This window comes from Mustelus asterias, chromosome 2 (genome assembly GCF_964213995.1).
Source record: "Mustelus asterias chromosome 2, sMusAst1.hap1.1, whole genome shotgun sequence".
Taxonomy (NCBI): Eukaryota; Metazoa; Chordata; class Chondrichthyes; order Carcharhiniformes; family Triakidae; genus Mustelus; species Mustelus asterias.
This window is the reverse complement of record NC_135802.1, coordinates 109,877,354-109,894,877: the sequence shown is the minus strand read 5'-3', so window position 1 is coordinate 109,894,877 and position 17,524 is coordinate 109,877,354. Positions and strand designations below refer to the sequence as shown.

The window sequence follows — 17,524 nt, the reverse complement described above, 5'->3', positions numbered from 1 at the left end:
CAATATTACTACTATACTTTGTAGCAATTATACTTGCAATCAAGTGTCCTGATAGATTTTTAATGCTTTGTGAAGTGACCTATCTTTCCATAAACTAGACCCACATGTAAGGTGGGGATAGCAGACTGCCTTCCCTGAAGAGCTCTAGTGAATTAATTGCTTTTATAACAATCTTTTGCACATTAATCTGACATATTATCAGATTTATTGACTGTAATCTCAATCTACCATGTTGGGCTTTGAACTAAGATTTGCAGAACTTGTTCAATGCCATGCTTACTATGTTACTGTACCTTTGGCAAATGGGAGAAAAAAAGGGAGAATTCTTCAGGTTAATAAAGCCATCAGTGTTGCTAATCACATACATTTAACACATTCCCCCTTATTAAACCAAGAATAATGCCTTTGCACACCAGCCTCAAATCATGGGCTGCAACTCAGCAGGGAAAGCACGAATGGCTCTCTGCACAGGGATTTATTCAACTTCAGCAATTTTTTCCACGGTCAGGAAATTGTACAGATGAATTCTAAATGCAGCTCCCAGTATGGGGAAAAATCCCATAATTAGATACTCGAGTGCAGTACTCTGGAGTATATATGATGATGCAGAAGGAAGTGGAGAGAAAAGGTCATCCTTTTAACTCTGTTGCAAGTCTGCTTCCATGTGTGAAGTCTCCTACTGTCTCCTGTCAGATAAAATAAACTCAATTCAAAAGCTACTGTGGAATCCTATTGCTAGTAATCGAGCAGGATGGAGTGGAAGATTATTTAAAGACAAAGGTTTAATATTAATGGAACTGTGTAACTTCTACATGTGGATTTTTACCAATATGTAACAGAATGACAGTATTTTCTCCCTCTCAGCAAGTTAATTCTACTAATGCTTTACTACAGTATATTCACAGAATCATATAATAGAATCGTAGAATCCCAACAGTACAGAATTAGGCCTTTTAGCCCATCAATCCTGCACTGACAACAATCCCATCCAGGCCCTATCTCCGTGTATTTACCCTGCTAATCCCATTGGCACTAAGGGGCAATTTAGCATGGCCAATCAACCTAACCTATACACCCTTGGATTGTAGAAGGAAACCGGAGTACCCAAAGGTCACCCACGCAGACACATGGAGAACATGTAAACTCCACACAGAGACAGTCACCCAAGAACAGAATTGAACTTGGGTCCTTGGTGCTAACCATCGTGCCACCCCATATTCATTGAATTCAATCATTAGTACAGGAACAGAATCAGACGAACTTCAAACTTTTAAAAAAAAAGATGTGGTCTTAATTTTTATCAAGACATTGCTATAATCTACAAGTTTGATAAAATACAACCATGTCATTTGGTATTACACAATGGTTAGTCATTACAGAGTTGACAATTATACTGCTGCGATCAGAATTTGAGACAAATAAATTATCAAAAAGAAAATGACAATTGCACTGAAGCAGTTTACAAAATAAGTGGATCGGACCATCAAGTTCAGCAAGTTCTGTTTCATTTACTACAAAGACTATGGGCACTGACAACATTCTGGCAATAGGGCTGAAGACTCATGTTCTAAACTGGCCACGTCCCTAGCTAAGCTGTTCCAGTACAGCTACAACACTGGTATCTACCCGGCAACGTGGAAAATTGCCCAGTTACGTTATGTCCACAACAAGCAGGACAAATCTAATTTGGCCAATCATCCTATCAGTCTACTATCGATCATCACCAAACTGATTGAAGAGGTCTCAACAGTACTATCAAGTGGAACTTAATCAGCAAAAACCTACTCACCGATGCTCAGTTTGTTCTACTGGGGCCAAATAGTACCTGACCGCATCGTAGTCTTGACCCAAATATGGACAGGAGAGCTGAAATCAAAGGCAAGGAGAGAGTGAATGCCTTTGACATCAAGGCAACATTCGACAAAGTGTGGCATCATGGAGACCTAGCAAAACTGGAGTCAATGGGAATCAGGAAACTCTCCACTGATTGGAGTCTTACATAGCACAACGAAGATGGGCGTAATAGTTAATGGTCAATCACCGCAGTCCCAGGGCATCAATGCAAAAGTCACTCAGGTTAGTGCCCAGGCCCAACCATCTTCAGATGAACTTCCTTCCATCATAAAGGTCAGAAGTGGGGGTGTTCGCCAATACACCACCATTCACAACTTCTCAGACACTGAGAAGCAGTCCATATGCAAAATTCAAGCAATATTCAACCTTGAGCTAACAAAAAGTAACATTTGCATCACACAAGTGCCAGGCAACAACTATCTCCAGCAACTGAAACAGGACCAGCCACATAAATGGCGTGTCTACAAGAGCAGGTCAAAAGGCTGGGAATTCTATAGTGAGTAACTCACTTCCTGACTTCCCAAAATTTGTCCATCTACAAGGTACAACTTGCATGTGTGATGGAATATTCTCCACTTGTAGCTCCAACAACATTCAAGAGGCTTCGACACCTTCCAGGATAAAGCAACCTGCTTGACTGGCATCTTGAGGCATAATGGCAGCAGTGTACCACCTACAAGATGCACGGCAGCAACTCACTAAAGCCCCTTTGATGTTACTGTGGTGAACCATAGATGGTTACCACTATGGGTACTTGTACATATGTTACTCTTGTTACTGTTGGGGTTAGGGTTGGGGTGTTCCACCTGTTAGCATTGTTCTGTGGTACACTCCGTTTGGCTCCGTCTTCTTACAGGAGTATAAAGGTCACTGCTACTTCCTAATAGCCCTTAGTCTGGGATAGTATTGTTATGATGTGGAGATGCCGGCGTTGGACTGGGGTAAACACAGTAAGAAGTTTAACAACACCAGGTTAAAGTCCAACAGGTTTATTTGGTAGCAAAAGCCACACAAGCTTTCAGAGCTCCAAGCCCCTTCTTCAGGTGAGTGGGAATTCTGTTCACAAACAGAGCATATAAAGACACAAACTCAATTTACATGAATAATGATTGGAATGCGAATACTTACAACTAATCAAGTCTTTAAGAAACAAAACAACGTGAGTGGAGAGAGCATCAAAACAGGCTAAAAAGATGTGTTTTTATCTTTTTAGCCTGTCTTGATGCTCTCTCCACTCACGTTGTTTTGTTTCTTAAAGACTTGATTAGTTGTAAGTATTCGCATTCCAACCATTATTCATGTAAATTGAGTTTGTGTCTTTATATGCTCTGTTTGTGAACAGAATTCCCACTCACCTGAAGAAGGGGCTTGGAGCTCCGAAAGCTTGTGTGGCTTTTGCTACCAAATAAACCTGTTGGACTTTAACCTGGTGTTGTTAAACTTCTTATAGTATTGTTAAGCAGTATGCTCTATTCTTGTTGTGAATAAAAGCCTTTATTCCCGTGTACGTCCTAGCCTCCCGAGTGAATTAATCGCACATCAATTTTATTCACAACAAAATACCAAAAATTTTGTTCGAAGAAAAATGGAGCAGATGCTGAAACCCGATCAGCTAACCTTGGATCCACGTGCCGCGGGAGCGTCGAATACTTTCGACCATTGGTTGAAGTGTTTCGAGGATTACATTGACGTCTCGACAGCAGTCCAGACCGACGCCGACAGATTGCGGGTCCTCCACGCAAGGGTGAGCGACACTGTGTATGCAACAATCCGTGATTCCCAAAATTACAAAGAGGCCATCGAATTACTCAAGAAGCTGTACCATAAACAGCCAAACGAAATTCATGCTCGTCACCTATTAGCCACTCGACGGTGGCAGCCCGGCGAAACTACGGGACAGTACCTGCGCGAACTTCAACAGCTAGCCAGAGCCTGCAATTGCAAGGAGGTGTCGGCTACTCAATACACCAACGATCTTATCAGAGATGCGTTCGTGGCGGGAATCGGCTCATCCTATATTCGCCTGCGGCTGCTAGAGCAGGGTAACTTGGACCTGGCTAAGACAGTAGAATTGGCCGATGCAATGGAAACGGCCTCCAGAAGTCTTGAAGCCTACCCCACCGACTACGTGGGAACATCGTGGCAAGTACAGCCACCGCCTCAACTGTACCCGGCGGCTCCTCGGAACTGCGCGATAATGCTCTCAACTTGAGACCTGACAGCTGCGGCAGCTCCTGGAGGCCCACGGTGCTATTTCTGCGGATTGGCGAAGCACCCTCGTCTGAGATGTCCGGCCAGGATGGTGTTTTGCTCCGCCTGTGGGAAGAAAGGGCACTATGCAAAAGTGTGCCGAGCAAAGACCTCTTCCAAGCCCAACAGTGCTGCGTGTGACACCCCAGGATCAATCTCCTCATCTCCGAACTCGATGTCTTCAGCCACGTGCGATTCACGGGCGCCGCCATTTCCTACGACGACGACGCAAGCCACGTGCGACCTGCGGGTGCCGCCGTTTTCAACATCATCGACCACGTGCGATTCATGGGCGCAGCCATTTTGGTCGACACCGGCCGCAGAAGACCAGCAGGGGTCCTCGTCGTCGGCTATCTCAGCTGCCTGCAGTTACACTCAGGATCCAACAGTGGCGTCAATCATCCTGGACCAGGCCAAGCCTCACAGACTCGACAAGTCCATGATGGACATAGAGGTAAACGGGCGCCTGACGCATTGCCTGTTTGACAGCGGGAGCACAGAGAGCTTCATCCATCCGGATACAGTGAAACGGTGCGCTCTCCGTGTGCAAACTGTCAGGCAGACACTCTCCATGGCGTCGAGGTCTCGATCTGTTATCGTTCTTGGGAGCTGCGTGGTAACCTTAGCGGTGCGGGGCACAGTTTACGAGAACTTCAGGCTCCTCGTGTTACCGCACCTTTGCGCTCCGGTACACCTGGGGCTAGACTTTATGGTCCACCTGAAGAGTGTGACCCTGCAGTACGATGGGCCACTCCCTCCACTTTCAGTGGGAGAACAGCAGCCTCCAAATTGTCCAGCGCGCTCCACATGCGGTCTCTCAACACTCAAAACTACCCCGCCTTCCCTATTCGAAAATCTCGTGCCAGGCTGCAAGCCCATCGCAACTAAGAGCGGGCGTTACAGCGCTGAGGATCGGATCTTTATTAGATCTGAGGTTCAGCGGCTCCTCCGGGAAGGGGTCATTCAACCTAGCACTAGCCCATGGAGAGCACAAGTCGTGGTGGTTAAGACTGGAGACAAGCCCCGGATGGTCATAGACTATAGTCAGACCATTAATAGGTACACGCAGCTGGACGCGTACCCTCTCCCACGCATATCTGACATGGTCAACCAGATTGCGCAGTACCGGGTGTTCTCCACCATCGACTTGAAGTCAGCCTACCACCAGCTCCCCATTCGCCCAGAGGACCGCAAATACACGGCCTTTGAGGCGGATGGCCGTCTCTACCACTTTTTAAGAGTCCCTTTCGGCGTCACTAATGGGGTCTCGGTCTTCCAGCGTGAGATGGACCGAATGGTGGACCAAAACGGGCTACCTTCCCATACCTGGACAACGTCACTATCTGCAGCCATGACCAGCAGGAACACGACGCCAACCTCCAGAAGTTTTTACGCACTGCGACTCTCCTGAACCTGACCTATAACAAGAAGTGCGTATTCAGCAAGCACCGCCTAGCAATCCTCGGATACGTGGTGGAAAACGGGGTCATCAGCCCCGATCCAGACCGTATGCGTCCCCTCCTTGAACTTCCCCTACCCACTAGCATCAAAGCACTGAGAAGATGCTTAGGCTTCTTCTCGTACTGTGCACAGTGGGTTCCCAATTACACGGACAAAGCCCGCCCGCTCATAAAATCTACCTCTTTTCCTCTGACAGCAGAGGCTCGCCTAGCCTTTGAAAGGATAAAAGCCGACATCGCGAAAGCCACGATGCACGCTGTCGATGAGTCCATCCCCTTTCAGGTGGAGAGTGATGCATCTGATTTCGCTCTGGCTGCCACACTTAACCAGGCGGGCAGGCCCGTCGCCTTTTTCTCTCGCACCCTCCAAGGCCCTGAAATTCGGCACTCCTCTGGAGAAAGGGGCTCAGGCCATTGTGGAGGCCGTACGGCATTGGCGCCATTATTTGGCTGGCAAACGGTTTACCCTGCTCACGGACCAGCGGTCCGTGGCCTTCATGTTCAACAACACGTTAAGGGGTAAAATTAAGAATGATAAAATCTTGAGGTGGAGAATCGAACTCTCCACCTACAACTATGATATCATGTACCGTCCGCGGAAGCTCAATGAGCCCTCAGATGCCCTGTCGCGTGGAACATGTGCCAGTGTGCAGGAGGACCGGTTACAGGCCCTCCACAATGATCTCTGCCATCCGGGGATCACTCGGCTCTTCCATTTTGTAAAGGCTCGGAATCTGCCCTACTCCATAGAGGATGTCAGGTCGATAACTCAAAGCTGCCAGGTATGTGCAGAGTGCAAGCCGCACTTCTATCGGCCTGACAGGGCACACCTCATTAAGGCCACTCGCCCTTTTGAACGACTGAGTGTCGACTTCAAGGGCCCCCTTCCTTCGACAGATCGGAATGTGTATTTCCTCAACGTGGTTGACGAATACTCCCGATTCCCCTTTGCCATCCCCTGTTCTGATATGTCCTCTGCCACAGTCATCAAAGCCCTGCGGAGTCTTTTTACCCTGTTCGGCTACCCCAGTTATATCCACAGTGATAGGGGTTCGTCGTTTATGAGCGACGACTTGAGGCAATACCTGCTCTCTAAAGGAATTGCCTCAAGTAGGACGACGAGTTATAACCCCAGGGGTAACGGACAGGTCGAGAGAGAATACGCTACAGTCTGGAAGGCTGTTTTACTGGCGTTAAGGTCTAGGGGTCTTCCAGTCTCCCGTTGGCAAGCGGTACTTTCTGATGCACTCCATTCAATCCGGTCCCTCCTGTGTACGGCAACCAACGCTACCCCACATGAGCGGATGTTTACCTTCCCTAGGAAGTCTTCCTCTGGGACCTCACTGCCGTCTTGGTTGACGTACTCAGGACCTGTCCTCCTGTGGCGGCATGTTAGGGCCCGCAAGTCCGACCCTTTGGTTGAACAGGTCCACCTCCTCCACGCCAACCCTCAATATGCCTATGTGGCATATCCTGACGGGCGAGAGGACACAGTCTATCAGAGATCTGGCGCCTGCAGGGGACCTGGAAACCCCCGTCACTCCCGCACCCCTGGTTAGGATTCCTTTGCCCATTCTCTCCTCTCCTGACACGGCGCGGGCAGCATCGGGACCTCAACTTAATCCTCTTACTCCCGTGTACAGCTTGCCTGAGTCCAGGAGATTGTCGCCACCTCGAGGTCCACAGGCATGTGAGGAACTGGAGGAGTCAGTGGACACCACCTCGGAGAGAGGGTCGTCACCACGGTCACCAGAACCGGCACTGGAGCCAGTGCTGCGGAGGTCGCAGAGACGTTGCGGACCTCCGATACGGCTGAACTTGTGAACATATGGACCGTTCGTATTGTCTCCTTACCCCACCGGCCTTTGTTTTTAAAGGAGGGGTGAATGTGGTGAACCATAGCTGGTTACCACTATGGGTATTTGTACATATGTTACTCTTGTTACTGTTGGGGTGTTCCACCTGTTAGCATTGTTCTGTGGTACACTCAGTTTGGCTCCGCCTTCTTACAGGAGTATAAAGGTCACTGCTACTTCCTAGTAGCCCTTAGTCTGGGATAGTATTGTTAAGCAGTATGCTCTATTCTTGTTGTGAATAAAAGCCTTTATTCCCGGGTACGTCGTAGCCTCCCGAGTGAATTAATCGCGCATCAGTTACCTTCCAAACTCATGATCTCCATCACCTAGAAGGACAAAGACCGCAGATGGGAACACCATCGACTCGGAAATATATCACTGTTCCTTCATTGTTCCTGGGTCAAAATCCTGGACGTCCCTCCTTAACAGCACTTTGGGTGTACCTATAGCACATGGTCTGTGGCAGTTCAAGGCAGCTCATCACCACCTTCTCAAAGGCAAACAAGGATGTGTAGTAAATATTGGCCTAGCATTTCATGAGCGAATACATTTTTAAAATTTGCATTAGCCATCAGGTGGTCAATACAAGACCCCATCAGAAAGACAACTAATATTGCAATCCTATTCTGTAATTTATAATGCATATAGATCCTGCATAAACCTCCAGAGAAGAAACAAACTCCACTATCCCTGATTATCCAACATAGCACTTAAAGGATTTGCTTTTTGCTTTTCCCCCTGCAACTCCCTCATGACTGAGTGTTTTCCTCCTTTATGAGTTAAATATTCAACATAGCATTTTTATCTATGGTTATCCCTATTCAAAAATAAAAAAAAATACGCTAATCTATATTATGGAAACAAAGTGTCCGCATCTGAATATATTTACAGGCACGGCCTACTAATGTAAACTAACAGAGTACCTAGTTATTTTTTTTAAAGTTTTAAATGGAATCTTTCCAATGCTCCCACAGAATCAACTACTTGTTAAAATTTTGGTTAATCTTCAAATTTTTCAAACAGAACTTGCCTTTCAGATTCGAAGGACAATGCTCGGGCTGCCGGCCTTTAATCATTCTCGGTGATCAAGCTCTAACCAATGCATACAATAAACCCAAGATTTTAGAGATCTACGAAATCACTCATTATCCTACTCTGATACTTTAACTGCATTTCAATTTAAATGGATCATTTCCTCCTTGAGCTGTATGGCATTAAAAAGTGATTATGCTTTCAGATCAGGAAATATGGCTAAGTAAAGCAAAATTTTCACATAAATGTCCCGAAGGACACGATAGCAATGTCATTTACCTTGTGTATTATATAAGGCTGTTGCCAAGCACATCAATCTTGAGGTTGGCTTAAAATTACAGTTTAAGTGTCCATTTAGAGCTTTCAGTTCTTGTTGGCAGAGGACAGAACGGCACACGGAGTTGTGCGTTACTTTGAATGTCCTAATGCGCCATGTTGAAGCACCGTTGTGGATCAAATATCACACCAGTTACAGCAAAATCAGCAACTTCATCAAGAAGGATAAACTCTTCTTCCAAGTTACCTTGAAGACTTTCCCATTTCTAAAGACGTTTAAATTGTGGGTTGGTGAAGCCCCACAAGTTATATTAAAATAATTTACTGTGCAGTTAATTCATAGTACAAGCTCATAGCTTCATCAATAATCATATACTGTGATGTTATAGTATAAACAATCTCTTTTTTCCTATGATAAATAGTCCCTCAACAAAATGTAAAGTTAGCATGAAATTGGTGTGCATCATCCAGCAACCAATGTTTACAACAGCATCACAAAGATAGAGAAGGTGACCCACATGGCAAAGGAAAATGAATCATGTAGCTGAAATGCAAAAATGAGGAAGGATGCAGCTTTTTTCTAAACCAAGTGTCATATTTCAAAAGATTTATCTTTTTCAGTTAAACTTCCCAGTTATCTTTGTAAACTATTACTAATGTCATTGTTTACTTAGTTTACTTATGACTGTGTGTATATTACGCATCTTGATTACTGATCAGAAACTTCCTCAACTTTTTTAAATGTTAGAACAGCCTTTTTCATAGAATCCTACAGTGCAGGAGGTCCATTCCACCCATTTTTTCCCCAAAAGAGTTTCTTCTCTCCACACTAGTCATCATTTCTGTTGCTTTTCTCCACACACTTAATAAATACGCCCCTCTTGAAGAGTCTAGCCCAAAGGGTACACATATAACTTGATCAACCAGTGCCTTAGCATGATCTCTGAAATACAGTACATCACAGGTTGGCTATGTACCATATTATTTTTACTGTTGCCAATTCCAGATACTGAAGATGGGACACAAAAATGCCAACCGGAAAAATTAGCAAAATAAGTCATGTTATAGGCAGTGCAACTGAATCCCATAATTTCAATGTGAAAGCATGAAAGGGGAAGCACAAATGTTGGAAAATCCAAAATTGGTATTCCATTCCAGAGAAACTGAGGTCTAGAACAAATGTGAATAATTACATTAAAAATGTTGCCTTCTGCTTAACTTCAAACACTTTTATATTTCACAATTGATACAGTTAACACAAAGGGAAAACAAGGCAGCATTTCGATTTCACAAACCATCTGGAGCATCACTTTCCTAAGTGTTGGCTCAATTGTTAACCTTCCATATGAAACTTTCTACCCTTCAACAAACACTCTCCTACATTTCCCCGTTTCATCCTCACCAACCAGCCTGCCACAGATGCATCTGTCCATGACAATATCGGAAGGAGTGAGCACCATACAGTCCTTGTGGAGACAAAGTCCCATCTTCACATTGAGGATACCTTCCGTCGTGCTGTGTGGCACTGCCACTGTGCTAAATGGAATAGACTTTGAACAGCTCTCAGCAGCTTAAAACTGGCCATCCATAAGGCACTGTGGGCCATCAGCAGAATTGTATACAACCACAATCTTTAATTTCATGGCCCAGCATATCCCCCACCCCACCATTACCATCTAGCCATGGGATAAAACCCTGGTTCAATGTAGAGTGCAGGACCAACACCAGGCATACCTAAAAATGAGATGTCTACCTGGTGAAGCTTCCAGAAGTGGAAAGCTTCTGACATTCCATAATGTCAGAAGTGGGAATGTTTGCAGATGACTACACAATATTCAACACCTCAAGGACTGCAGCGGTTCAGGAATGCAGTTCACCACCACCTTCCCAGGGGCAACCTGGAATGTGCAATGAACACTGATGTAACCAGCAACATCCACATCCCATAAATGAATATTTTTTAAATACACATTTCAAATGGAATTTCATTTCTTCCAAATCCACTTCACAATAGCACACTTCTACTGTTCTACTTCATTGCACATCTTGCCCCACCTCCAAACTTCATTCTGGTACTCTCTTTAGATATGCGTACAATATCTGAACATAACTGAGGGAAACAGTCTTTATTGCATTTAGCATTTCCTGCACTGTTTAAACATTGGGTGCAAAAGCCCACAGTTTGGTCCAGGCAGTATTTAACAATAGGAGTAGGAAAATGGATGTCACTGTCTTCAACAGGTTCAAGAATCAATTAATAAATTTTGCTTCCAATTTCCACCCCTCTACCTTCACATGGTCCTTCCTTAACACTACCTCCATTTCTGGCAATAGACTGTGTAGTAATATTTATTTCAATTTCTCCCCATGGCAACCTTAACTACATCTCCTCAAACCCTACTTCCTGCAAGGACTCCAATCAATTCTCCCACTCCTCCATCACATCTGTTCTGATGATGCTATCTCCCAAAACAATGCTACCATCAGGACTTCAGTTTTACTCAGTGGAAGATTCCCCCCTCCCCTTCCACTGTTGCTGACAGGTCACTCAATGGTGTCCAACCCATTTCCTGCACTCACCCCTTCTCCTCCTCCCAGTAACACAAAAGTATCCCCTTGGCCTTCACTTTCCACCCTGCCAGGCTCGGTATTCAAAGATTATTTTCTGCCATTTCCATCAATGCCACCACCAAACATACCTTCCCGTCCCCTATCAGCATTCCAAAAGGGACTGTTCCTTCTGACACCTTCGTTCATTCCGTCACCTCATCCACTTCCCACTGCACCTACCCTTGCAACTGCAGGAGATGCAACACCTGCTACATTACCTCCTCTCTCCTCACTGGCCAAGACCCCAAACTTTCCAGGTGAAGCAGCAATTTACTTATACTTCTTTTAATTTAACATACTTTATTGGCAGCTCACATACATAGACTGGGTGATGAATTTGCAGATCACCTTCGCTCAGGCCGCAAGCATGATCGCGGCCTTCTGGTCACATGCCGTTTCAATTCACCATCGTACGCTCGTGCTCACATTGGTCCTCAGCCTGCTACAACATTCTAGTGCAGCCCAATGCAAGCTGGGGAACAGCACCTCATCTTCCGAATAGGCACTTCACAGCATTCCGCACTCAGGATCAAGTTCAACAACTGGACCATGAATTCTGTCCTCCAATTAAAACATTCCCCACCTTATTCACATTTTTGCCTTCAGACACCACTGATCTTAATTTTAACACATACTACTTTGCTTTCAGACAGTGCTATTCCCCCCTACTTGGACCAATCTTTTGTTTCTTCAATATCATTACCATTCCCTTTGATTCCAGGACATCTGTGTCATTTAATCTCCCCTACACCCTTTTGCTCTATGTGCCCCTCCCCATATAATCTGACAACATAAAACCCACATTTTTACCTCTCTTCCATTCTGAAGAGTCACATTGGATTTTGAAACATTGGCTGGAATTTTACTGTGCCGCCCGCAACGGGAATCACAGCAGGCAAGGGGTGGACCATGGAAAGGTCCATTGATCTCAGGTGGGATTTTACAGTTTTGGGACGAGTGAGGTCATAAAATCCCGCCCATTAACTGTTTTTCTCTCTCCACAGATGCTGCCAGACCTGACGACTTTTTCCAGCACTGTTTTGATTTGAGAACAGGACTCAACATTTTTCAGCAAACATTGCCATTTTGCAGGCAGTCTGGATCTTTCTGTGTTAAACCCCCAAACTCCTTTTACCAGGACCCTCAGGTAGAATCCATCTCGAACCCATTGATTGCCCAAGACCAGAAAAGCCAGTGACTGGAAATCCTATTCTGCCCAGTGCACCACATTATTTGCTCTATAATTAGGGAGGGGAGATGGGGAGGTAGGACAAATGGTGAAAAGTCAAGGTCAGAGTTTCCAAGTTCTATCAAGTCTCAACTTTTATAGATGACCATCTGCAAAATAAATTTCACAATGGATTATGATCTTTCTTGATGCCCTAGCTGTGACTGTAGCACTATGTTCTGCACTCGCTCCTTTCCTTCTCTATGAACGGTATGATTTGTCTGTATAGCGCACAAGAAACAATACCTTTCATTATATGCTAATACATGTGACAATAATAAATCAAAAATCAGCCTCACAAAGAAACTATGGTTTTATCCACATTGACGTGACAAAAGAAAGCATGGATTACCTACTGCACAACGTGGGCCAGAACCTGCTTCATGCATTAGTCACAATTCTGGAATTTAGAAATTTGCCTCCTTCCCAATTTTCTTTTTGGTTGAATAAAAATTGAAAAAAATGTTAACATTTATATATTTAAATATCAATTTTGAACTTCCAACTTTAAAAAACCCCTCACGATACATTTTCAATTATTTCACAGTAGTGTGCACAGAGATCCATTCACTCCCATTGTTTCCTCAAACAAAGCATTCAGTAACCCCAATGGTTTTTTTCAAATGTTCTGATGATGGTTCAGATTTTATCCAGTGAGCAGCTGAGACATACAGACCAGAAGGTTCCAGAGTCAGTCCTTGGTTTCTGCCAAGTGAATAAAATCAACCAGGATGAAAATAGGTTTGCTACAATTGGCCTTAAGCCCCTTTAGCTATGTGGCGGATAGAGAAAAGAAAGGTTTCCTGCTGCAGATCACTATGCAATGACACTAATTTCCTGCCGGATGTGTGTGCGTGTGTGCAGATATTGTCGAGATGTGAATTACTCTTTGACTCCCGGTAAACAGAAATATCAGCAGGTAAGCTGGTTCACCATTAGCTACTTGCAAGAAAGAGAAATCACATAATTAAAACAGACCCTTAGGGCCAGATTTTCAGAGTTTTTCTGACCCTGCAAATCTTTAAAAGTGGAAGGCAGGAGATGCAAATGTCCCCATTTCCAACAGATCCAATTTTTGTCAGCAGGAGCAAAAGGCTGGGACATGAATCACACTAAGCAGGAAATCCAAATCCAGCAGTGATATGATCTTAGTGCTGAGTTCCAATAGATCACATTCTGGCTGGTCCAGAGGCCTTAATCACAATGTGGGAGTCACGAAATGGAAGGACAGATAAAGCCTGTTTAAGTATCAAGATTGGAAGTTTAAAAATCCCCTGCTCTTTAAACTTGGAAGAAAAACTTAATCGGTCAGTGAAAGTTAAAAACATTGTCCGCTGGATGACTTTGATTGACAGGCCATTTGGTTTATGTTAGAAAAAAATTAACATCTGTTTGTGCAGTTTCAAGAGTCCTTTGTTGACATTTTCCAAGGGCTATATAATTACAAATGTTTGACGGAGTTTCAAAAAACTACAATTATCTCAGGAGGGAGATTGATTTTGTAACTGGATTAACAGTTTAAAAAGACTGAATATTAGCTATCTTTGATGCGAAGTCCTAATAGAAGTCTGTTTGTATAAGGACATTCAACATTTCACGAGATTTAAAAGCTTTGAACAGGTTTCATGAAAGGGAATTTCTTCACCATCAAGAACATAGAAGTGAAAGCTCTTTAAAAAAAAACTTCCAACAATCTCCACATGGCTCCTGAGGTCCGATAGGTTGAAAGAGGGTGAGGAGAAGGCTGATAGGTCTAACAGCTTCTAAAATAAGTTTGTGAATGGATATTAGCCTTCGAACCAGCCCAACCTGGCACTTGACCATCCCTGCGGCAGTCAAAGCCCAACACAATCCTGCCCCACCTTGCTGGAGTGAAAATTGGGTCTAAGAGCCTCGTTAAACAGAGATGGGTGTGCCAAGTTGGGAAATTTCCTGACTATGCTTTCTGCCTCACTTCTACTTATCTCCAGACTTAGTCAAAATCTTTTAAATAACTACACAACCTTTACAAACCCTTGTTCCTCTAAACAAAAAGAAAATTACATCATTTGGTATTGGGAGATGATTTAGCAGGAAAATGTTTTTATTTACTTTAAAAACACTTATTGCAATGAATGCAATTTTTGCTTTTTCCTTGCTTAATCTACATACTGCTAAATTAAACAAAATCACCATCATTAGCACACTTTATGAACATGACGGAGATTTTAAAAAATAGACATCCTTACTTTAGGACTGGAGACCAATGTAAAAGCCAGCAACTCACATCCCAAGGGAAGAACTATGGCAAAATATTACATAAAAGAAAGCCCTCAGCTTGGTTATTCTATAACGACTTTTAAACAGCTCATCAGGGATGACAGGCAAGTGTTCAGTTACAACAACGGCAGCAAAATTAGTCAAACTTCTCAACACGAATACCACTTTTGTCTTAAGAACCTATGAATACGGATGTGGAAAAGATGCAAAGTAAATAAAAGCACAACTTAGTACAATGTCAGGTCACTTGCAAGTTCCACTTTGAGCTGTTATGGCAAATAAGTATTCAAGTAACGTGCAGATAGACGACCAGTAATACATTTGTCACACGTATGTCAGTAACAGAACCTGCATCTATACGAGGGAAAGCAAAGAGATAGGGATGTACAATCATCAACTTGAGAGGTGGTGTGGTGCCTGGCCTCTGGAAACAGATCACAATAAACATATGTACCAGACTAGCAACTTTTCTCACAGGACTTGGATGGTCTGAGTTTTTTGGACATTTCAACATCCTGGACTTGAGCGGAGCACCCCACCGTCAGGTCAGGAACAAAACAACAAATGCTGCTCTTCAACTGTGCAACTTTTGCCCATGCAGTCATTGTGGTGTGGTTGCTGACGCTCCATATCGGCCCCCTATTATGAATGAAGCAAATAAGCCCCATTTTTTCCTTCATTTTGGGATGTAAACTACCATCAGTATAATGGAGGTGAACTCCCATGGAGGGTAGCTTGCCAAAGAAGCAAATCCGTGTGTTCCCCAACCAGAAACCATGGATGAACACTATTTGCTGAAGTCCAGGTCGGAGGCATTCAAGTCAGGCGACACTTACCTATACAAGGCTGCCAGATACGATCTAAGGAGATCCATCAAAGATGCCAAAAGACAACACCGGACCAAGTTAGAGACCCAGCTAGCCACACCGACCCCAGCACGTTCTGCAATACACAACAAGCTACAAGATGAAGGCATGTAAAATCGCCGGCTCCAATGCATCCCCCCCTGATGAGCTCAATGCATTCTCACCCGTTTTGAGCGAGAGGTCAGCGAGAGCATGTCTTCTACTCTGGATGAACCAGTATCTGAGGTCACCATCTCAGATGTCAGAGCAGCTTTCTCAAAGGTCAGCCCACAGAAAACGACTGACTCGGATGGGGTACCCGGATGAGCACTCAGATCCTGTGCGGATCAGCTGATGGGAGTATTCACAGACATCTTCAACCTCTCTTTACAACAATCTGAGGTCCCTATCTGCTTCAAGACGACGACCATCATCCCAGTAGCTAAGAAAACCCAAGCAGCGTGCCTTAATGACTATCGGCCAGTGGGTCTGACATCCATCATTATGAAGTGCTTCGAAAAGCTAGTCATGGCACCAATCAATTCCCGCCTCCGGGACTACCTGGATCCACTACAGTTTGCCTACCACCACAACAGGTCCACAGCAGACGCCACCTCCCCGGCCCTGCACTCAACCCTGGAACACCAAGATAACAAGGACACCTATGTCAGACTCCTATTTATTGACTACAGCTCAACCTTCAATACCATTATTCCCATGAATCTCATCTCCAAACTCCGTGGCCTGGGCTTCGGCACCTCCCTCTGCGACCGGATCCTGAACTTCCCAACTCTCAGACCACCATCAGTAAGGATAGGCAACAACACCTCCTCCACGATCATCCTCAAGTCCGGTGCCCCACAAGGTTGTGTTCTCAGCCCCCTATGATCCTCCTTATACACCTAGGACTGTGCGACCAAATTCCGCTCCAATTCGATTTTCAAGTTTGCTGACGACATCACCATAGCGGGTCAGATCTCAAACAATGACGAGACAGAGTACAGGAATGAGATATAGAAACTGGTGAACTGGTCCAGCTTACCAACAACCTGCCCTGGTTCCCCCCCCTGCCAATACTATCGTTAAGAAAGCCCAACAATGCCTCTACTTTCTCCGAAGACTAAGGAAATCTGGCATGTCAGCTACGACTCTCACCAACTTTTACAGATGTACCATAGAAAGCACTCTTTCTGGTTGTATCACAGATTGGTATGGCTCCTGCTCTGCCCAGGACCGCAAGGAACTACAAAAGGTCGTGAATGTAGCCCAATCCATCACGCAAACTAGCCTCCCATCCATTGACTCTGTCTACACTTGCCGCTGCCTCGGCAAAGCAGCCAGCATAATTAACGACTCCACGCACCCCGGACATTCTTTCTTCCACCTTCTTCCTTCGGGAAAAGGATACTAAAGTCTGAGGCCACGTACCAACTGACTCAAGAACAGCTTCTTCCCTGCTCCTTTTGAATGGACTTCCCTTGCATTAAGTTGATCTTTCTCTACACCCTAGCTATGACTGTAACACTACATTCTGCACTCTCTCCTTTCCTTCTCTATGAATGGTATGCTTTGTCTGTATAGTGCGCAAGAAACAATACTTTTCACTATGTTAATACATGTGACAATATTAAATCAAATGAAAACAAGTGTTCAGATGTATTAACAGACATTTTGCTCAGGAGAACTATTTTACTGAAGTCAATGTTGTACAACAGTCTGCTTCAGGTCTATTCTCACCTGAAGGTCAAGACTGTAAGCTTCAGAACAAAAGACAGCATGTTAAATTAGGCGACACAGCTACTTGCAGAAGCCATGACACAAGGAATCTTGCCAAAAATCAAGGGACAATTTTGA

General features: G+C 44.5%; 1 protein-coding gene across 2 annotated transcripts in view; it reads right to left on the bottom strand.

The window, feature by feature from the left end:
* The window catches only part of osbpl3b (oxysterol binding protein-like 3b), a 204,087-nt gene that overhangs the window by 164,398 nt on the left and 22,165 nt on the right, over positions 1-17,524 (bottom strand). For both annotated transcript variants that reach the window (XM_078240221.1, XM_078240230.1), the window contains exon 2: positions 1,790-1,866. The gene's annotated coding sequence lies outside the window, so the exon portion shown is untranslated. The remainder of the gene's footprint in view (positions 1-1,789; positions 1,867-17,524) is intronic.